Here is a 24,943-nt window from a genome sequence, read left to right as displayed (position 1 = left end):
CTATCGAACATCTAAGGAAAGAGCTGAAACTTGCAGTCTGGAGAAGGCACCCATCAAACCTGAGACAGCTGGAGCAGTTTGCTCAGGAAGAGTGGGGCAGACTACCTGTTAACAGGTGCAGACGTCTCATTGAGAGCTACAGAAAACATTTGATTGCAGTGACACTAACTAACACTACCTCCTCTCCAGTCTCCTTCCTCCAGATCCCGCTCCTTCTCATCCCTGCACCTAAATGGTGGAACGACCTGCCCACCGAAGTCAAAACAGCAGAGTCCTTGACCTCATTCCGGCGCTTACTCAAGACGCATCTTTTCCGACAGTACTTGTAATATTAGTCCTCTATCCCTGTTAGATAGCACTTCACAGTTTTTATTATGCTTCTCGCGTTCTTGACTGTTTTCCTCCTTGCTCCCTTTCCCGTACCCCTTGACTATGACCTTACATCTTAACAGCACTTTCACCGTCTAGGATGTAGGACCTCACTTACTGTAATTGTGTAAATTGTAAATTGGAATTGTAAAATGTATTATTTTGAATTGCTATGTTTTAGTTAAATTGAATCTGTAATGATTGATGCCTTGTACTTCACTGTATTTTTGCACTTTGTTTGCACTTATGTTGTAAGTTGCCCTGGATAAGGGCGTCTGCCAAGAAATAATAATAATAATATTATTATTATTATTATTATTATTAATAATAATAATAATAATAATAATAATAATAATAATAATAATAATAATAATAAAGGTTGTTCAACAAAATATTAGGTTGAGGGTCCCATCATTTTTGTCCATGCCATTTTGATTTGTTTTATTATTTACAATATTATGTTGAAAAACAAAATCAAAACCAAATCTGCTTTCTATTAAATATGGAATGATCAATGGTGGATGACAATTACTTTTGTCAGTTTCAAGTTATTTCAAAGGAAATTGTGCACTTCGTTTTTTGTGGAGTGGTACCAACACATTTGAGGACGTCTGTATATCTGTGTGTGTGTGTGTGTGTGTGTGTGTGTGTGTTTGTGTGTCACATTCCTCCACAAATCATTAGGTTAGTTAAGCACTAATTGATATTGATTTTCATAATGGAACCTGTAAGCAAATCAACCAATTGTATAGTACCCCAGAGTTTGTCAAATTATTTATTTAAGTGAACTTCCTTGAATAGATTTGGAGTTAAAGAAAAAACATTGTGGAGGGGTGTAACAATCATTCCTTATGGAAAAAGATTAAATGTTAGTTTTATTGCATAGCTTATTAAGAATGTTCTAAAAATGTAATATGAAATTTCAGTTTTAAATTCCATGCAAATATTCCAGAGTGATAACATTGCTTTTGAAAATCAGTGCTGCTCCTGACAATTCCAAGCACATTCTAGAAGCAAAACATAATTGAAAATACCATCAAATTGAATTTGTCCTTGAAGCTTTCTAAATAAAACTCTTATCTTTTATATGAATGCTGACAGACTAAGAAAAACAAGCACATATGGAACTTTATTTGAAATGCCATAAAATGAACAGCATTTAATAAACTGAAGGATATATGTATCCAAAGCGGATGTTTTATTTCAATGCGAACCAAATCATTCTGTGTAAAGGCCCTAGCATTAACCAGCCTTTATGGTCCATGATTGAGAATGAGTATATTTTACCACCTCTTCTTTCTCTGTTAAATGGACACATTTAGCTGCAGTCAGTGATGCTGTAGAAATTGAGTTACGTTCCAAAGCAACGCATCAACAAAAAGAATTGAGTTATGTCCTGGAGCAACACGTCTACAGAAAGTACATCACACAGTAAGATTGGGCTCTGATTAGCCTCTGAGTTTTTCTAATACAGTTCATTGATTTTCTGCTACTGGAGTGGTCATTGGATTTTCTTTTCTGGCTCAGGGCTTCTCTCCATTGCAAAGCAAGGAAGATGAATGGTGGTCTGAGTGGCACCAAGCACACTCTCACTGCTTTATTTCCTCCTCAACAAGGATGACAGTCAATACTGCTGAGACGTGAAAAAACAACCCCCCCAACAAAAAAAAATAGATGTAGGTTTTCTCTCTTGATACATTAAAACATGTTAGTTCTCTCGCTTTTGTCTCTGTTTTTCATTTCATTCTGATTTCAAGTCATTTTCTGTAGTGATTTTTTTGTGTTGATGGAAAAAAGAAAAAGGAATTTCAGATATACTATTGTCATTTGCACTGTAGCCCTTTAAGGACCTATTGTACAGACATGTGGAGAAGTCTAATTAACTTTAGGAAGGAATGGTCTTAATATGAAAGAAAGAAGAAACTAGGTGAACTGCCATCCAGAAATGACGAAATGTTCACAGGCAAAGAGATATGTCTCAGTTTAGTAATAAATATGGAATAGATACAATCTCTCTGTTGTTGGATCAACCCAGACACTACAGCAGAGATGGGTTTTGCTGATAGTTCAGGGCCAAAGCAGACAAAATATCTAAAACTATAGGTCAAATCTAGCTCTGGCGTAAAGTACACCCAAGTATGTGATAGTCTGTCTGTGGGCTGGGAAGCTATTTAAAGTGACATCTGGAAGAGAGGTGCGCTGACGTCCTGTCTGTTTCATTGATGTCAAACCTCCAGGGCAGAAGACGTAACCTTGAAGTCTTGTTTAAATCCCCTTGTTCCCCAATATAACCTCAGATTAAGGTCAGCAGTGTCTTTGAAAAGGAGTGCAAATTTCCATTAACCTTAATAGAGTTGAAAAATGCAAAGCAATACTTGGATCCCATATTGCCAAGGGATCTTGTTGTTAATTTATCATTCTCTATGACAGGTCTCACATTCTGTGTACAAGATACATGGTTTAGATTACAAAGTAGCCTATGTTATCTTACTCTGGAAACATGAAGAGGGTGATTTTCCAAAGCTTTTTGAGCTACAGACAGATACGCTCCTGAAATTCTGGAAGTCTTGGTAAAAGTTCAGTGCAGGTGCAGATCTAGAGTACATTGTTTTGTTTTTCCATACACTGTATCGTAATTTGAGAATTTCAGATTCAAAGTGGGAAAAAGGTTTTCACTGATGCAAAAAGCTTTGAAAGTTGTAAAAACGATGACTGGAAAATTCATGTACAGTATAAGCATTTATTCATGTTTTTTTTCTTTTTTCTGCTGCCCCATTTAACTTGCACATCTTTAGGATTTTAAGATGAATGAGCTTTAAGGAAAAATGGTGAGATTGTAAATCTAGTTCATTAAAGTGTACCGCTTGTATACATACGGATTATCTTTTTTAACAAGACCCTATTGCAGGCTACTCCTTGTAACTGTATAAATGAATAAATATTGACTTTTCTCCACTATCTATGTTGAGGCTAGAAAGGAAACGGACCCCAGTGAAAGGGTATTTTTCATTCTACAGCAGGTCAATTAGAATTAGAACTTCGCACATTGGCATCCATCTCAAAACTGATGTTGAGCATTTCAATTTAAATTAATAGCTTCACTGTGTGGGTGATTGCTTTAGTAAATGATCATCACTCCACTGTAAAATAGCATTGCTGAATTAAACCCAGAGATGCAGGCTGTAAATTATCTGTATTAAAATAGCTTACAAAGAATTACATTTTTTAATACAAAAAATAGTGTGGAGGATGATTATAGCAGGTCCAAGAAATTCTTAACTCCCAAACAAATTCCAGAAAAGAAAAAAAAACAGATACAGACTTAAATATGTTCCAAACAGTTGTCTCCACACAGATTTTTTTTTTCCTTTATGAAGGATTCCATAAAACTCTGTACAAAATAATATCGTATTCAGCAGTTTCAGTGGTTTTGCATTAGACTGTTCCCAGGTATAAAATACCTTTATAGCATAATCAACTGTCTTATGTATTTTTCTTCCAAAATAATTTCCTCATAACAATCAATAACACATTCAGGATGAAATTACAAATGCCTGCTTATTTAATTGAATTTTAAGTGGCTTTTGTTATAACATTTCTGTAATGTCATTAAGTGTATGGGTAATGCTCCACAGTAATTAGGTTGTTACTGTAATTATAGCACTACAATCTAGCTAACCCCAGGACACAAACACACACACACACACAAACACACTCCCACACACATATGTATGATTGTATGTATGTACTAAGTAACGTATGCCAACCTAAAAGTAAATACATGTAAATACATGTCTCAGTTCTCAGTTTTTTAATATTGCATGTTATCTTATGTATATTTTCTTGCAGTGAATATCAATTTTCAATATTTTATGAAGATGCAAATGATTCTGTATTGAAGATATGCATGTCCTCTCAGTTAGACTCTCTAGTTTCATTTCCACTGACATTCAAATAGAATTACTCCGGGAGGTTTCTTTCAATGGGAGCAAGTTGTGTTAAAGTACCACTTTTTTAATTACAGGGAAAAGTCACGTAATGTGTAATTGTGTAAACTTTGAGTACAGTGTTATCCACCACCCAATTTTTTATCTGCAGATTTAAGTTTACTTGGTATACTATTGATACAAATTAGGAAGAGAAGCAAGTCCAATATTGATCCTTTAGTACTCCACTAATTAGCTCACCCAGTTTCAGTTTTCAATCCTTATCAGTACTCCCTTTTTTCTGCACATTAGCCAGTTCTTAATCCACATCCATACATTAACTTGAATTCCTACGGCTTCCTTTTTGAGAATTAATCTATTTTTTTTTTTACTTTATCAGGTCTAAATATATCATGTCATGTACCTTCCATTGCCACTGTTGCTTCTTAAGAAAAAAAAAGCAAACAATTTAGTTAAACAAGCAATTCGTTTGCTAGAATTCTGCGTCCATATATTTAACCTTCAACTTGGGACCCACTTCTGCTTGAACAGAGGGAGTGGAGAAGTATTGATGTTTTTTTTGTTTTTTTCCCAAGATTAAGCATTTCCTCTTTCATACATCAATGATTAGTGTCCCTGGTACAATTCAGCTTTGAGAAGTCTTCTTATATTATCATTATTCAGAATTACAGATGAATTAGGACAAAAATAATACCTGTGGGAATATTATTTTATATATCTAAAATGTGACACAGGTCCCTCTCTACACAGCAAACAAAATGCAAATTATATTCAATATACAATTGTATTCTGTTATTATATGTAAAATACTATATACTACAAAATTGCAATTTGGCATAACCGCATAAATGTTTTTTTCCACATTCAAATTATGTTCTGTGGACAATTGGACTTCTCATTTAAAATAAATTCTGCCGATGCAAATGTAAACAGGTAAAGAGCTATAATTAATTTGGTTTTACCACTTAAATTAAAAAAGGGAACACTATGTCACAATAAATGGCACCAGCAGTCATTTGCATAGTTTGGCCTATGTAAAATACCACCAGAGTTATGTATAGGTCAGTTTACACTGGGAGAGCAGTACTGCTTTTCTTTCCTGAAAACAATTTATTTTTTGGATATATTTACTATGACAGCTTGATCATCTTAATTACAAAGATTAGGTAGTAACGGTGACATCTGGAGTCTATATGTCTGACCTCATGTGGAGTCAATTCTAATAAAAATTCAGACACATTTATAAAACACTTCTGATAAATAACTGCATCCTAATTGTATATAGAAAAAAGCAGTGACCTGTCTCTTTGTAATGGATGCCTACATTCATTGCAGACATTTGCTTTTTACACAGAACAAATAAATGGCCTTATATTTAGATAGATAAACAATATAGTCTTTACTGTAAGCTAAACCCAAGATTTATTATTTAAATTTGTCATTGATGTCTTTTGATAGCTTTTGAAAAAAAATATGATATCAATTATATTTTTGATTTTATTTTAAAAGTACTTTTCTTTAGTAAAAAAAAAACCCACTTTGTTTTTAATATTTTTTTCTGTTTCTACAGTCCTATCAGAGAGAGTAAATAGGGCCTGTCTGAACCTTCATATGGATACAGTTAATACAAATCTTTGATAAAAGCCTCTCTTTTGTTCGATTCAAACAGGATATAATACTTTGTGCAATTTTGATGAACAGTGCGGAAATTGCTGTCATTTGTCATACTTTTCATATCGAAGGTCAAAGCAGTCTTAAACTGACCTGTTAACTCTGTCTGCTTTTATCCTGTTAGAATAAAGGCTTAATCATTTTTCTTTGATTTAAAAAAGATCTGAATCTTACAGACACCAGATTTATTTTATATGTAACCTTATGACCTGTGAACCACACCCTGCAACCATGTTTAATTCTTCATAATTAGATGTAAAGAGATGCTGAATTAAAATCCAAATGAACAAAACTACATCTATCACGTGTTTTATGTAGCTGGTTAAACTGAAGCTGCTTTGTTCTGCCAATAAAACATTGTACAGGATATTTCAATTTCAAACTTATTCTGCATAATACTCTTAAACAGGTGCTGTGTTAATACGTTTAAAGAAATATTGTTAAACATCTTTTTTTTGTAACAAAACATTTATACTTTTCAAATAGTACAATGTAAACAAGTGGTCTATTTATATATTTATTGAATCAAATGTATTATACAGTACATATATAAAAAAATGGGGTTCAAATTATTGGGGATGTTTGGTCAACGTTGCTATTTGCATTATTTAAAAGTATATACCTTTAAATAAGCATGAATGTGTGTCAAAGGAAAGGAAAAAGAGAACATATTTTGTACTTTTACAAAGCATGTTTTTGACACTGAATCTTCCAGGAATGGGGAATATTTTAGCTCATCACATGTTGCTGCCTGTTGTTGTCCATTCTGTCCTGATCATTTTCCAGAGCACATTCATTTTGGTTTCACTTTTTTCTTGCTGTCTAGCCCATCCCAGAACATTCTTTTAAAATGACCACTATGTGTGTTTCAATTGCTATCTCATCCTACCTCACTGAAAAGGATTAAATCAAAACTTCAGTCCACCCACAAACAGAAAATTCTAAATGCAAAACTTAAGGCACATAGACCTAGTGATTAGGCTGTTGGTAAATATAAAATCAGGTTCAAGAATCAGACAAGTAATTTGTTAATGAGAAAACTGGTCTTCAGAATCATGTTGTTCTTTTGTTTCGATGAGGATCTTTTTCTGTGGCAGAAATGCGTTTTATGAATAAGATAATGAACTGCCAGCTGAAAAACATAAATTACTAGCTCAATAAATTAGACTGTGAATCTTATTAATATGGTCCTAATAATCTTTTTTTATATATCAGTGATCTACAGAAATTAAATAAATTATTCTGAGCTTTGGTGTGAAATGTAAAAATAATTATTAAACCACAAGTCAGTATTTTCCTGTTCTGATCATTACCAGGGAAACTAGCTAATATGAAGCCTTCTGTTATTAAGGATCTTTGATGTTGCCAGGTAACAGCCTACATAGTGATGGACTTTTACAACCCCTGAATCATCTCATTATTACAACCATGGATTTTTATGTTATGAAAAATGAGAAAATTATGGTTTGCACACATCCTGTGGATTATTTTAAAACGTGAATTAAAAACTAATGATAGTCCTGATAATGAGATGACAACAAATACAGCATGCCCTATATGTTTCAACATGTCATTGGACCTATCTTAAAGTTAATATTAAATATATGTAAGGTGTTACACAATTTAGAATAACCATTTTGATATTCAAAGTTTTTCATAAAAAAGTTAATCGACTAATATGAATAAATTATTGATGATCTGTCAGGAGCAGTGAGACTTCTAATATAATACAGAATTCTACTAAAATACTAGCTAGGAAAATATGCATAGGTTTTGAATGGGAAAAGTGTCAACACACACCATTTTCTGCATTAACTTTTTCAGAATCATTCTTTTGTGCGAATGTCTGGAGTCCGATGTCAGTATAATTCTCCCATTATAGCCCTGCTGCAAGTTAATTCAGTGTTACTTTTTTTTCTAAATCTCATCTATATTAATCATGCAACTCTGACAGAAAGTAATCCATTAATCTCCCTACTAATTATACCATTATGTATTTTATTCCTTGTCTTGTCTTGAATTGCTTTAACATTTCAACAATATGCTTATGCTTTCAGGTAGATTACAAAATAAGAGGATTCTGAAATCCAAGACCAACAACTGAATTACTTCATATTTCTGCAGCTCACTGTTTGTCTGTAAGAAATATTTTGCAATATGAACATATATATGGATTACTGAATGCTGTAACATTTGTGAGTGTCACATTGTAATTTATTTCTTCTGCATTCTGTGTACAAGGTAGATTCTCCAGCTAAAAAGGACATTTTCTGGTAGCAAGTTTCAGTCTTTCTATATACAGGTATATGTATATGCACACATCCATAAATTCATCTGTATAAATTGACCTTATTCCTAAGGTAATTTTCACTCATGATTTCCAGCCAATCTGCATACTATCTAACTCATACCTTCATCTCTAAAATATTATTTTCTGAAGGAAAATGCAGTAGTCATAAGTTTGCAATTATAATTTATTTGGGACAGAGTTATTATAAAACTACAGGCAAGCCCTACACTTATGACTTAATTGGTTCCTGGAGAGCCGTCGTAAGTGAACTCTTATTTCCCGTAGGCGTAATGATGGTTCAGTTGCTGGAAACACATTTAATACCCTAAAAATCCCCAAATTGACTACCGATATGGAGGAAAATTAAAAGCAGAAGGGGAGAGGACTGCATCATCTTTCCATTTCTTAGAAATGGTGAACAGCAAAAATAGTTCAAACTGTGCACAAAAATAAGTAATGACGGCTCACGTGGAGAAAGAATCTTTCATTGTAGAGAACTAGCCTGTAACAATGTCAGGAAAATTCCTTCAGTGAGGACTTAATGTTTACAAACATGAGTGAATTTTTATAGGAAAATGATGTAGAATCTTGTAGCCGTTCATCCAATCAAAGGCTTCAAAAGATGCAAGCTCTGGAAAGTTTGTAGGCTGCCCTTCCCAAGGGAGGCGGTCATCATAGAGGCAGATGTCTGGTCCTATTACAGTATACAAACGGTACGATCTTGTGGTTTTCTTAACAACGAGGTAACATCTTTGGCTTTGAGAGGAGAAACAGGAAATCCACACACAGACAAACCCATGGGTGATACATTCAGACCATTTCCCTTATCATAGATTAAACAGAAGTGGAAGCAGAGAGAATAATTTCAATAGGATGTATCTTTAACAACCACCTTGTTGGTTTTGCTAGGCTAGATAAAGCTAATTTGCTGAGTCTGTATACAAACAATTTATAATGCTAACATCAATATAAAACATATACAGAGTCTTCACTGACGAAGAACAAGTTCAACAAAATACAAAAACGACAGAAGGTTTCTAATGTCTAGCATTAACACTGCGCGGTTCTGTGAACTGGATTGTGGCGATTTATAATGCTTTGAAATGAAAAACCTTTAAGAGGTTGGCCTTTGAATCCCCCCAATTTTATTTTCCTTGAAAATGGCAACCATTGATTTGTTAATTATTATTTATTAAATACAAATGTTTATAACTCAATAATAACTTATTTATAGTGTGTTATTAAACATGGGTTAATAGTATATGCACTGTATATTATCTGCTATTTGCTCTTCATTCAACTTTATTATAAAGTATTTCTTATCTGGAAGAAACTCAGAAAATACAGCAATTGCCAGAAGCAGGGTTTGGGAAATAACACACAGTCAAAGACTAATTTCACAAGTTTAATACTTTACACATTTAATATTAAAAATGTATGTGTTAGTATATGGATTGCAAATATCACTGTATAAATTATGTATAAGTCATGGATGTATACAGTGTGAACATGAGTGACAAATTGACAATTAGTTAATTCCATGCAGTTTATCATTAGTGGATGTCATTACCTGTTCATCAACATTCTATTAATAATTAACATAATTCAAATTATAAAGCATGCTATACATAATGTGTAATGTGTCCCTGATCTAAAGTGTTACCTCATATACTTACTATATATCATTATAAATAAACAGTAACCATACTTCTAGATAAAGGACACAATGCATTATGCACCAACCAAAACACAAAGTGTGTCTATTCGAAATCCTATGAATAGATGAAAGGTTAAGCATTCCCCTAAAACCAAAGCACAGAAAGTGCTGCAACATACACAGCGTGTGAAGAACTAAATTAAACAAAGTATACAATACTTTTCCCTGTCTACAGTCAACAGTTATACTTGAGTAATGCACATGTGCCAAGCTGAGAGCCACTGACAATTACTCTGTATGACAGCACTACCAGTCTCACAAAATATTTTTTTAGCTGTTGGGTGAGTAACAATTGGAGATATATCATGTTTTTATTTCTCACCTACAAGTCAAACATTTCAGTAAAATAGTGTAGCTCCATAAATAGCATTAGAAGAAAAAATATATATACATTTTTAATACATGAGCTTCACATCCTACCTTATATGGTTTCTATTTCTCTGAATACTCGCCTTTTAAAATTCAATAATAATAATAATAATAATAATAATAATAATAATAATAATAATAATAATAATAATAATACCTTCTAGCTTCTGTAGTTTATTTGCATAGCAGGAAGAGTCCTGAAGCCAAACCCATTTTAAAAGTCATTCACTTATGTAATATTTAATTATATCCTTATATAATAGTAGTTTTGTATGTTGTAGAAGATAAGCCTACAGTGATTGGGTATCCTTCTGATTAACTGCAGCTTTAAGGTATAAACAATTTTACGTACAAAGCACTCATTCCTGTAATTTACTCTTGTCATCTTGAATCACTGCAAATAGGGGTCTTTCGAATTATAATTGGTTGGGATTCATGGTGCATGAAATACTGCATTTCGATCTGATTAATTGAAGGGAAGATTTACAGGTTGTTTCCCTTATAAACCACAGATATGTTTCAAAAGCACACATAACTCACTTTTATTTTTCATCAATACATGATTTAGCGTTGTTTGATCTGTAGGATTCCACCAAATAATGAACTTAAACCAAACATTTGCTCTCCCAAAATAACATGAAGCAAGCTCATTAAGAAGCATTGATGTGTTACTTTAAATCATAAACTTGCACCAGAATAATGACAGCTTTTTATATTGTAAATGCCTAAATACTAGTACTACTTTTAATCAACAAATATTTTTGCTTCCTAGTACTCTATAAATTTTTAAGGTCAGTATTACAAGTTATCTATGAATATAATGAAATAATCATGATTTCTAAGCCTGCACTGTATATTGCCAAACTCAGACTTGAATATACTGTGAGGGTAACAGCCCTTGTTAACAGAAGTGTTATCAGTAAGTCTTAAGAGCACTGCAACACCTGTTTTAACTTCTCTGTTCATTAAAATGTGTTAAACTCTCGAGACTTGGATGTTAGAACAGATAACTGATACCTGGGATTTGCTTTATTGGCTTAATTGTGACCTTGTGAATCTTGTTCCTAGAAGTTTAGAGTTTAAGAACTAATTAGGACACATGTTAACTTACACAGTATTGCATACTGGAACTTTAATGCTTATGTTAATGGGGCACAAAATTAATGTCCCAATAAAATAAGAATGTGGTACTAAAGTAAAAACGACTGTACATAGTTTATATGGAGGTTAATGTGCTGATTTAGCAACCATAGGCATTGCTGACAAGGTTGTCATGGTGAAAACAAAACAAGAAAGTACATTTAGATTATGTTCATTAACATACTGCAAGCAGCAGATTTGTTTTTTTAATCAATTCATAAGATTAATTAGGAAAATGTGCCTCAGCTCTAAACAAAGCAAACAAACTCCTATTTGTAATATCAGCCAGGCTGTGCCAAATTCACAGTCGGTTTGAAATGACTTGGCTGCCCAGTTGTAAGTCCGAAGCTTCATGTTGTCACTCAAAGTCACTGCAATGAAATGGATCTAAAGAACGCCTACATTATAAACACATCAGCTTTTGGCTGAATATAAACTATATTGTGATACTGAGACAACTGTGGCCGCTGTACATTTGATGTACTGAGGTAATGTAATGCAAGTCCCATATTGTAAGGAAAACAGCAAGAAGAAAAACAATCTTGTGCAATATCCCCTTCCTTTAATAAATACTCAGAGATCACAATAGTGTGCCTATACAATATACTTTTCAGCTTGACAGAGATTGTTAAGAGAAAATTAATGTCTGAATTTCTGTTCTTTGGGAAAATGGGAAAATGCCCGTCAGCCCATATAATAAGACTTGATTATAGCAAATGATGGTATTTATAATATCTATGAATGCAGTGTACTAAAGTTTGGTGAAAGTATGTTCCCCTTCAAGTAAACAGAAAAATATTTTTCAAAGACACAGGGCACATATTTCCTTTGAATTAGTAACCAACTACTCCCATGACAGCTCTTTCTCTTCCCTCGCCTCTTCTGTTGTACTTCCCAGCTACCCAAGGATATGAAAACTTACCAACTCAGACTGCACTTGTAGAGTCTGCTACTGCTACTTTCCTGATTTATATAACCCATTATAGTATATTATGTAAACTACAAACATTGTAAATTGGTGTGCTTTTATGACTTGAATAGCTTATGGTAAATAAAGATTAATTTAATCACACTCAATATTGCTTTGTAATGGGTAGAGTTGACAGAAGAAAAATGTAGTGGCAAGGGTTTAGAAAAGTATTTTCCATTTTGAGTTGAGTTATATAATTTCTTTATATTTTGTTATGTTAGAAACACTAATCTTAGGAAATTACTTTAAGATACAATAGATATCTGGAGCAGACACCTGGCTTTGTTTTTTCCATAGGAACAGAAACACCTCTAAAGCTGAGAACTAAAAGTGGCTGTGATACACATTATCAAAAAGTGATGCATATCCCTCTATAATCTGCAGCTTTGAACTTCTTTACTTTGTCTATTAGGCTTAACTTTGTTAGGCGGAATTGGCTGTTTAAGTATGCTACAGCAGCTTGTTTCCAGTCACTTATTATAAATTAGCAATACATTGCTGACCCACTTAAACAGCAAGATTTCTCACAGAAAATCAATTACAGGACAAACAAGAGACCAGGGCATTACTGAAAGATGAATTCCTCTGCAATTAAATGTGTGATTGCAAAAATGGTTACTAAAAGATTAGGTTTCTTAGTGTAGCTTTTCTGTCAAGAGAACGTTTCTGCATGCAGCTTGAACTCATCTTTGATCCCCAAGGAGATTAAAGCGGATAAAGCCATGGCAGTGAAAGGATGCTTATTTACCGGATCACCAAAAAACACATCCCGCTTCCAATTAGTGTCCTACTCCCCAGGTAATCTGTCTCCCCTTAAACCTTTTATTAATTAAACCTGTGCGTCTGTCAGTGCTTTGCTTACTAGAAATTGTGCACAGCAAGGTATGTAGTCTACTGTTCTTGGCTGTTCAAAGATGCCCAAGGTCATGTGCAAAGACAAGTGCTCATCTGAAGAAATCTAAGGCTGGTTTCTTGCTGAATGATTAGTAAAAATATGACATTTTCTTTTAAATAACAATTAACCTTCAGAGAGACAACATAGTGGCAATGAGACCATTAAAAGGATTGATTTAAAATAGAAATTCAAGAAACAACATGACCTGCTTTGTGTTAAGCCGCCAAATAAAACATGGGTCTAGTCAATTCCAAACTCAGACCTACCCATGAACCACAAGATTACAGACTTGTACCGCATCACATTCGTATTTATAAGCAGTAGAATGTGAATTCTGAGACTAAATTAAATAGCCATTGGGTAGAAGTTCATAATATGCAATGAGTAGGTAGATCAAAGTTGTAATCTTGTCTAGGCCATTTATGTTTGAAGCTACATAATAACATGACGCCCAAAGTTAATTTGTAAGAATTTGGACAGTCGCCTCAAAATGTATTGATACCTCCTCCTCCTTTGATAAAGATGAGCAAAAATGTCTGTGTACAATAAACAACACAGGTAATGAGCTATACTTTAATGCTCAAAATTATGTGAAAATTCAATTATTTTTACTAAGAATGAGTATAAACATTTTTTTTTAACAATTTAATTTTTGGTAGGTGTCAAAGATAGGTGTTAAAATATTTAGCACCCCTAAATATTCTGATAAATAAAATCAAACAACATTATATAGTATATAAGTACATTAGTATATCTCAGTCTTAAGGAACTGTATTGTTGCCTTTATATCACTGTAATATTTGTCTATAAGGAGGCAGGTTACATACACAGGTGAAACAAGATTTCACCATTTAGCCCGGGACTAACACAAGCTTCCCACTTCCCATAGCGAGTTTAAGAGATTAAGTAACAAAGAATCAAGGGTTCACATTCAAAGTGAGAGCTGTTAAGTATTGTAGAACTGCATTTCTTTACCTGTGTGTCTGTGTAAACAAGGTCACTGTCTCACTGTCTTACTGTGTTACGGTACTGTGCTATAGTTCAACCCTGATACCTAGAACTTAGAAAAACAGGGTTTGATAAGAACCAGTTTTACCAGTAATGTGAGCTTGAAACATCATACAAACCCCCCTTATATTAAACATTATGTATGCCTTAATTTTACCCCGGTTTAGCCATATATGGGTCTTCCTGAGCAGTTGTCAGGCAGCAACCGAACCTCCGATCACGGGACAGACGTGGGCCTGTTATCTGTCTCTCCTGTCTGGTTTGCATAAAAGTGCCTGTATTTTGTAACTTCTCTAAGACTGTTCTAGAGATTGCCTCTCGAACCTCTTCCATGCAGCTGCTTGTAATAAAAACGTTTTGATTGGAGGTACATCTCTCTCTGGATTTTTGCGACTCTTCATATATATACAGATGGGTGACAAAGGAAAAACCTGAATAAATGAGTGGAGGAACATACCGAATGCAGATGCCTCCAAACAGGTTTACTGCATGATACAATTAAGCAATTAACATCCTGTCATGCTCAGTGGCATGTATACAAATGCTGAGAAGGCCCAGTTGACCTTTATTTTGGATCAAGATGTCAAGAGGAAAGGATCTAAGTGACTTTGAAAGAGGGGTCATTATTGGAGCACGAATGGCAGGAGCTTCACTTACAAAGACGCTCAACTGGCTAGTGTTCTCAACAAGTGGGCGAGTGCATGTGCGGCGACACCAAGAGAACGGTACAGGCCTGACTGTTGGACCCCTACAGTGAGGGGGTCCGGAGGCTCTGTTATGCTGTGGGGGACATTTTCCTGGCATGGTTTGGGTCCACTTGTCCCCTTAGAGGGAAGGGTCACTGCAAATCATTACAAAGAGTGATCACCTTTATCCTATGGTGAAACATTTCTATCCTGATGGGAGTGGTCTCTTCCAGGATGACAATACCCCATCTACAGGGCACGAGGGCTCACTGAATGGTGTGATAAGTATGAAAATGATGTGAATCATATGCTATGGCCTTCACAGTCACCAGATCTCAACCCAATTGAACACTTATGGGAGATTCTGGACCGACGTGTTAGACAGCACTCTCCACCAGCATCATCAGAACACCAAATGAGGGAATATCTTTTGGAAGAATAGTGTTCATCCCTCCAGTAGAGTTCAGAGACTCGTAGAATCTGTGCCAAGAGCATTGAAGCTGTTCTGGCGGCTCGTGGTGCCCCAACACCTTACTGAGACACTTTATGTTGGTTTTTCCTTTAATTTGTCACCCGTCTGTATATACACACAGACACAAGGGTCTTAATTTTTTAATTAATTTGTTCAAAATACGTCTAGAAACTCACTAACCACCTCTGGTTTTCTAAGCAAAAAGAAAAAAGTGTTAAGAGGTGAAATTGTCACAAATCACTGAGCTATTCAGGCATACCTTTCTCTCCCAGCTTGTCCTAACATACTAAACAAATGAGGTGATGAAACAGTGCTTGTGACATCTCTTTATTTCACGAATATAAGCCTGGACTTTATATTATAATTTCTTATAACTGGAAAGCATTCTGCCCTGGTTTATTGTATTAGAGACAACTATCCTCCCAAACAGCTCCAAAGCAATAAATCTAAAGAGGACCACAGGTATGGCCTACATAGATTCCGATGACATTATTATCATGTGTATTGGGGCCCTCTCTGGCACTAATTTGAACAGATTTTGAACTATTTTGTTTTGTTGTTTCAATAACAACCTGAAGGAAAGAACAATTTCTGGGAAATACCAGCCTATAGCAAAGAATTTCTAGCCAGCACAAGTCAGCACAAGCTAGAACAAATGGATGTGCACATCAGACAGGTAAGGTAGAACAATTATTTTTTGGATTCTGAAAAAGTAGGTGGATTTTAAAATATTCTAAACTAAATATTCTAAAAATATTTTTTAAATTCTGGAACATTATATGAAAGCAGTGAATAGACTTTAAAACAGGTGTGATATGTTAATTTGATTAAGAGTCTCAGAAGACTCTGGTTGCACAGTTTTAAGATAGTTAAAGCTGAAGTTTAAGGGAAAAGATACCGATTTCAGAAAACAGAGAACTGCAATAGTTGACCAATGTATGGACACGCATTTAGGCAGTTGACATTTAGCCAGTAAGAGAAATCTCTGTGTAATATTCATTATTATTATTAGTTTTTTAACTAAAGAAGCTTCAGTATGAGGGAATGCAATAACAATAATATCATTCTTCTAATCTATTATTATTTAGGCCAATTCAGTTTTAATTGGACTTTCCAAGATATCAATCTGATCAAAATCAAATTTTAGTTGCATCTCATGAAGGCGATTAATAAATTTTGAGGCAATTGTATATGTACAGAGTATGTATTAGGCATTGTATGACAATCTGTGTCTGCTGCTGTGTGCTTAATCTACCTTTGCACTGTTTATTTTGACGCTCAGAACAGTCAATCCTCTTGTGAGTTCATCATATGAAAAAGCTAAACACAAAGAGCACTCAATAAAATACTGAGACTTCAGAATGCTCTTTGATTCTAATATACTATATACAGTTGTTCAAAAGCAAACAAGCAAACAAAGCTCCCAATTCTCATATGAAGATTATCAGTGTTATTTTAGTTATTTGAGTGAACAGCAGCTTTTTAATCTTGTGTATTTTTAAATATCTTTGAAACTGTGATAACTTGTAAAAAAGGAAAGACTACGTCAAGACTAATATAACATTAAATAACATTAAATAAATAAGTATAAAAAGTAATGTTTATTCATGAACACAGTGTACATAATATATGACATATACAGTAAGTCTTAATCTTAAAAAATGGTTTAAAATCTTAACAGTCGATTGTTTTCAGCTGTTCTGTCTACATTTACTTCCATCGTTAGTTGTTGTGTGTTTATTTTTTTATGAGTGGGCGGAGCTTCTCCTGCTTTATCACATAGAATAGTTTTCGGTTGTATGCTTTAAAGTCTATATGAAACTATTTTATGTAAATTATTAAAATGCTGCCACAGTGCCACCTTTTTGCAGATCCTATCATTACTGTTCCTCAAAAACTATTGTCCATAAAAAGGCACTCATGCCGAAGGGGTGAGACGGCATCTCGTATATTCCGGTGTTCCAGTGGACCATTTGAAGACCTCATTATATAGTGTGTATTTGGACCTGTCCATTATGATGGGAAAGGCAATGATGGGGAAAGTTATTTTCCTGGTTATGAAATTTGACAAGAAAGTAATAAGACAGCTTTTCAGTTCCAGTCCCCAAAGGATTTATGGTTCAAGACAGTGAATTAAAAAAAAAATAGTTGGGAATCTCTGTACTGTTGGTGGAGAGAGATACTACAGCAATTAATGCATTGGCTGTGACAGATGTATTGAGTAACTCCTCAATGTTGTGAAAAACTTGTCTTTCTCCATGACATCAGACCTCTGCTTGTGGAACAGTTACATTGCAATGGTGGACTCTGTAATGTCATAATCCATAAAACTATTTTGAACATTAGCCCAGGGGTGCTAAACTCATGGCAAAGGGTCTATTTACTATGTCCAATTTTAAACAGCAGCAATCTAATTAATAGATGTTAAATGTGCATCTGGCAAATGGTGTATGTAAATTATGCATTTCCACCAAACTGAATTAAGTATTTACTAGCCTTGCCTTAGGCACTGACATATAAATTGGCCTCTTCTCCATTCATAGTTGCAGTTATTCTTCTGTAAATAGGTGAACCAATTGGAAAGTATGTTCCGGAGTTAAAGGCATGATTGATGAAGCAATAATTTTGAATACAATTGTTATTGCATATAGATTAAAATAAACAAAGACCTTTAGAAAAAATGAATTGAAAATCACATTATTAGTATATGAATAGCTAAAAGGAAAGGCTAATTAGATTTTGTAACATGACAATTTTATTTAAATCCAGATTTAAACCATTTTTGAATTTCAAGGTTAAAAAATCTGTTAAAAAACTACAACAAAAACAGTTGGTTGCAAGGGTTGTGTTAAAGAAACCCCTGTTGTGTTGGCAACTAACACACTATGTACCATTGCTGTGCATTGCTCCACAGATTCACAAAATGATTCCAACATAATTGCAGTTGCTTATATATTTTAATTCACCCTGGGATTAAATTATTTTCACTGCACAGAAGGAGGTGAAGTAACACATTGTAAGAATCACACTGTATTTCTGCAGAAAGTGTAATCCTGGTACTATACCTCTGTAACAGATTTTCAGTTCCCAGTATTCAAGATTCCTCCATATATTGAGACTGTTGTATTGTGGAGTAACAATACATTATTTTAAGAGAAATATTATATATATATATATATATATATATATATATATATATATATTTCACCATCAACCTACACTCACCTAAAGGATTATTAGGAACACCATACTAATACTGTGTTTGACCCCCTTTTGCCTTCAGAACTGCCTTAATTCTACGTGGCATTGATTCAACAAGGTGCTGAAAGCATTCTTTAGAAATGTTGGCCCATATTGATAGGATAGCATCTTGCAGTTGATGGAGATTTGTGGGATGCACATCCAGGGCACGAAGCTCCCGTTCCACCACATCCCAAAGATGCTCTATTGGGTTGAGATCTGGTGACTGTGGGGGCCAGTTTAGTACAGTGAACTCATTGTCATGTTCAAGAAACCAATTTGAAATGATTCGACCTTTGTGACATGGTGCATTATCCTGCTGGAAGTAGCCATCAGAGGATGGGTACATGGTGGTCATAAAGGGATGGACATGGTCAGAAACAATGCTCAGGTAGGCCGTGGCATTTAAACAATGCCCAATTGGCACTAAGGGGCCTAAAGTGTGCCAAGAAAACATCCCCCACACCATTACACCACCACCACCAGCCTGCACAGTGGTAACAAGGCATGATGGATCCATGTTCTCATTCTGTTTACGCCAAATTCTGACTCTACCATCTGAATGTCTCAACAGAAATCGAGACTCATCAGACCAGGCAACATTTTTCCAGTCTTCAACTGTCCAATTTTGGTGAGCTTGTGCAAATTGTAGCCTCTTTTTCCTATTTGTAGTGGAGATGAGTGGTACCCGGTGGGGTCTTCTGCTGTTGTAGCCCATCCGCCTCAAGGTTGTACGTGTTGTGGCTTCACAAATGCTTTGCTGCATACCTCGGTTGTAACGAGTGGTTATTTCAGTCAAAGTTGCTCTTCCATCAGCTTGAATCAGTCGGCCCATTCTCCTCTGACCTCTAGCATCAACAAGGCATTTTCACCCACAGGACTGCCGCATACTGAATGTTTTTCCCTTTTCACACCATTCTTTGTAAACCCTAGAAATGGTTGTGCGTGAAAATCCCAGTAACTGTGAAATACTCAGACCGGCCTGTCTGGCACCAACAACCATGCCACGCTCAAAATTGCTTAAATCACCTTTCTTTCCCATTCAGACATTTAGTTTGGAGTTCAGGAGATTGTCTTGACCAGGACCACACCCCTAAATGCATTGAAGCAACTGCCATGTGATTGGTTGGTTAGATAATTGCATTAATGAGAAATTGAACAGGTGTTCCTAATAATCCTTTAGGTGAGTGTATATCGATCCACTGCTGGATGAAGGCTCCCCAACATGTTTCCACTTGCTTCAATCTACAGCTTCTCTTTTCTATGTCCCACCTGCAAAGTGTATGATTTCATCTTCCCATCTTTTATATGGTCATCTTCTAGGTCAATTTACATCTCTTGGTTCCAATGGCTTCCTTTGCCCATCTTTGATCTGCCCTTCTTGGAATGTGTCCAGCCCAATTTAACGTTTTCACTCTTTCAAATGATGTCACATATTTTGTTTTCCCAATACCTAAAGATGATATTAGAATAATAATAATACAATAATAATACAAAAATAAAATCAAACAGATATGTAGTGTAATGCATACATTAATGCAATATGGATTGCTGGGGGCTTCCTCTTTTTCTGAGGATTCATATATGATGTCTATATCTCTCATATGCTAGTATATAGGTTGTAAAGGTGAGCAAAGTCCAAACTGGGAGGATTAAAATGGCTAAATAAATTAATGAACACATTTAATTCTTGGTGTGTAACATTTCTTAGTTGAGTATGTTAGTTTTTCAAAATTATGTATTACCCTTTGAAAAGCTGACTTTGTTTTTGTACCAAATTTATAGTGAAGTGAAAAAAACATTTAACTTTTCTCATGTTCCCAGTGGTAGATATGAATGTACATGTTTAAAGTTACAATTATAAATATATGTTTTAGGTTAAAATAATAATTAAAAAGGTTAAATGATTTGTAAGGACACAAAAGCAGTGACTTTAGTGGCAATACCCAAAACAAAACAAAAAAAACACACATAAACCAAGGTCATAGAACAAATTTCATTGTATGAATGAGATCTCACCTTCAAAAATAATCTCTCATAAATATTTAGTGATTTTTATTCATCCTCCTTCAGATTTTATTGGAATTAAGATATTTTACTTCTCAAGGACAGACATAATGAAGAATTTATATTTATGAATAGATTGATGTTCATGAAGAAGATATAAAGTATATATTTCAATGTTTCAAATTTGTTGATTACCTCAATTTATTGACCGACTGCTAATCATGTTTTTGCTGTTGTTGTTTTGTGTGTGCAAAATCTTTAAATTCATAACAAGAGCTCCAGACATTTCAAGACATTTGAGTTTGTCTAATTAGAGTCACACTTCCCAAATGGTACATGGCCATCGATTTCTTTAAACATTGGACTGTGAAAGAGGTTCTTATGCATCTGGATTCATTGAGGATTAATCAATAAACATTGAGGTAACACGAACTTGACAGTTATATTTGTCAACCATATGATAACTCATACAGTTAGAAGAATGCCACTGTCTCTAAAAACAGAGAAAAGGAACAGTTCAAGGAAACAGTAGATTGAAGTTGGTGGAGTTTGGTTTCCATTATTTTTAGTGGCTTTTTAAAAATTAATCATTATGATTTTCCTACACAGAGCTATGGCAGGGTGTGCCAATACTGCAGATTAATGTGAACATTTTAACATTTTCATGAACAGCAGAATACATTGCTTAAAGAGCTCCTTGATTTGTAGGTAACAATTCACAGTTTTTCAGTTGTTTTCAACTCATTGTAAATGGGAGAAATGCATACCTTTCCTAACAGTTTCAGTAGTGCTAATGGAGTCAAATCAGCCAAGGTTCCTTTCCAATGTATTTAATTATTTATTTAAAGACTGTTCTGTACAAAAAAGTGCAGTTGAATAAAGATGCTGACTTACCTAGCAGGTCCCCACACCCACACTACACCTTTACTAATGCAGTCATTTCAAGTCATATTTCATTGAATCAAGTAATTCCACAGCTTGTGTCATAGACTTTCTTGTCTCTACCATAGATATTGAATAGTATTATTTTCTATAAAAGCAGGAGTTTCTGCATTAGTGGAAGCAGATGGATTCCAGGAAAGAGCTCAAAATTTGGCAGCAGGAGGGTGATGGGGTTTTTCATTAATGAGATACGAACAGCAGGGGCACACTAATGAATACTATAGCCTCATAAACACATAGTAATTTTACCAAATCAAATGAAAGGCTAGTGGAATTCTGTATTTCATTCAGTATACGGATTTCTGTTGTTCGGTGACTTTTTCCCTGACCTTATCTTGTGATTGTTCTCCCCGCCTCTTGAGAGAACAGCAGACTACATCTTTCTAAAAATATAAAAGAAAGAAAAAATGTCTGTATGGTGTGCCATATAATGATATAAAGGTTAGAATTATTATTAACATTTTGACATGTCTAACCCCTTTAAACTTTGCGTGGTAGTCGTCCCTGAACTTTAGTTGCAAATTAGGAGATATTTTTGACGTTTCAAATAATCCCTTTAGTTCTGGAAAGTTCTTATAAAAATTGATCTTTAGAGAAATGGATGTGAAGAGAAAAACTTTCTATTTTAAATACAGTATCGAGAAAAACTCTGATTAGTGTTCATGTTCATGTAGTTTTCACAAGGGTCACGGGTTCAATCCCAGGTGGGGGCACTGCTGATGTACCCTTGAGCAAGGAACTGTACCTAGATTGCTCCAGTATAAACCCAGCTGTATAAATGGGCAATTATATGCTAAACATTTGTATTACAATGGCAGTGAAACAATCTGTCTTGCCTTTTATTTTGAAAGAGTTACCACATTTCAAAACCAGTCAGTAGTTTATTCTGATACTCCCTGTCTTCCTGCTCTCAGATGATCCCATTGTTTTGACTGCCAGTGTCTGTAATGTAATTTCACTGTAGCATGCCAACGTATTAGAATGCCCTACTGCTTCTGCGGCATAACTTTTTTTGTGCTTATGAAATCAAAGCACTGTAACTGAAACAGAATGACACTTTGACAATGCCACACATCACACTAATCAGATGACAATGCCTAGCAAAGGGCATGCCGGAGCGCCTGCAGAGTACTGGGCTCTACTGGATGGGTAATGGTGTCCCAGGCATGATGAATAATACCAAAGAGCCACAGCCCCTTGGGAAGATTGCCATATTTAAAATTGTCACTTCAGTGACCGCTTGCAAATGTTACTCAGTTGGGAAAAAATTTAAAGAGGTAAGATTATTCACACTTGCTGTCCACTGAAAGCTTCACAAGGCTTTTAGGATGTGCTTAGGAGCCTTGATATATGTTTCTCCATCCAGTAATGTTTGGAGCTAGCTATGTATGTATATGTGTGTCTTCCAATGTATTGTAAACACTATAATTGACTCTTTCTCAAATGGCAATTTTAACGATTCGGTCTCAATCCAGCTATTGTGCAATATTGGGGCAGGGGAGCTCAGTGCCCCGCTAAAGCAGGCAGGTTTATTATGGTGCCTTGTGGTCAAATATGGGAACTGCAGGAAGTGCTAATAGAGGCTCGTAGGGGCAGCCGAGCATCTGCCCTCACTCTCCACAACTCTGCAGCTGTATCGGTCTCCTGTGACTGTAAAGATGGCAATCAATGCAGCTGCACTACTGTGTGTAACTGTAGAGTTTCTTTAAAAAAAACATTTGAACGACTCCAATTACAAGATAAGTTGGTAATTAAGCAGCAGACCAGACAATAACATTACTCAACAAACAAAAGACAAGGGGAAAAGTACAACACGACATGCCTTGGTATGATGAGAAAACTCGACTCTGTGGTGCTCTACATGGAATACTATTTACTGTCTGTTCTCTTATAGCCTTAAATTCAGTCACAGGTGACTTTCTGCTTGCCTGAATTACATTTAATGTTCATGTCATTATTCAAATAACTGAAGAAATGTGGCTGAAATCAAATCACATCCTATATGTGCATTGTGACAAAGCTAATGAAATTCTAGGTCATCATCTTACTCATCTTAGTCAAGTTCTTCCCATGTAATTTAACACATTCAGACACCATCAGGCACAACAGCTGATGAAATGATACATCTCAATCCCATGCTGCCTCTTCATTAATAGATTTTTTTTTTTAAAACCTTGAGATTCCTACCATTGATGTTCAAGCCAAATCCTGCTTAGAAGAAGCCTTTGCATTAGATGATGTATTTCAAGCTATTCCAGTCATGAAGAGGGGCTTTTCTCATCCCTGTCTTTAATGTTTCCCCACAGTTCTCATCTCGGCAGACTTTCATTTTTTCAGACTCAATGGCATTGTTTTCTCTTGCCTGGGCTTTCCGATATTGAACGTATATCCATGCAGCATTATTGCAATGGCCGAAGGACATTTCATGTCATATAATTGTACCAACAATTTAACTAAATGCAAGTTCTACCAAATATAACATTTTGTTTTTATTGACAAAACAATAACAATCCTTAATACCAGCTCCATTGACTTCTATCCAAAATATTGCAATTTCAGGGTGTCTGTAATAATGTAGGCTGAAACCGTGTTCCCATCCTTTAGGCTTTCATAAATTCTACATCCATTTCACTATGGCACCTAATTTGTATGGCAATAAAAATAATGAAGTGACAGCAGGGAATAATTTATTTAGGAATCTCATGTGGTTTCTTAACTGCAAACAATTCAGCATACAAGGGGAGAGCACAAAGAAACCCAGACTCCTCACATTTGTCATCCCCAAGGTCACAAATAAAGTGCAAATGGCAGAGATGGCTGCTATCAAACATCTAAGGGCCTGAGAAAAAATAAGACTGATTACAAAGAGCTATGTATCCAGTGGTGAAGGCAGGCTAACCCTGAGAGGCCAGAAGAAACATCTGGGTCTCTCAGCTGATATACAAAGAAGTGTTTTCGGCTGGCTTATTATTTCATTTCACAGAATTACTTCTTTGTGGTGCAGTACAAATTGTTAATAACCATCAAACAGGATTTTTTTCCTCCCTTCATTAGTATTTGCTTCACAGACACAAGTACAGCTTTTCTTAACAACCAAAACTGGGTCAGTAATCCATAGAAGAAATATGAAACAAAAAACATCTTGTCATAAATGATTTCCAATTGTAAAATTGTTATGAATTGAATTTAGAACGTAGCAACCCCTTTGTTCTGCAGCTGT

This window comes from Amia ocellicauda, chromosome 8 (assembly GCF_036373705.1).
Source record: "Amia ocellicauda isolate fAmiCal2 chromosome 8, fAmiCal2.hap1, whole genome shotgun sequence".
Classification (NCBI taxonomy): Eukaryota; Metazoa; Chordata; class Actinopteri; order Amiiformes; family Amiidae; genus Amia; species Amia ocellicauda.
This window is presented reverse-complemented; position numbering follows the sequence as displayed.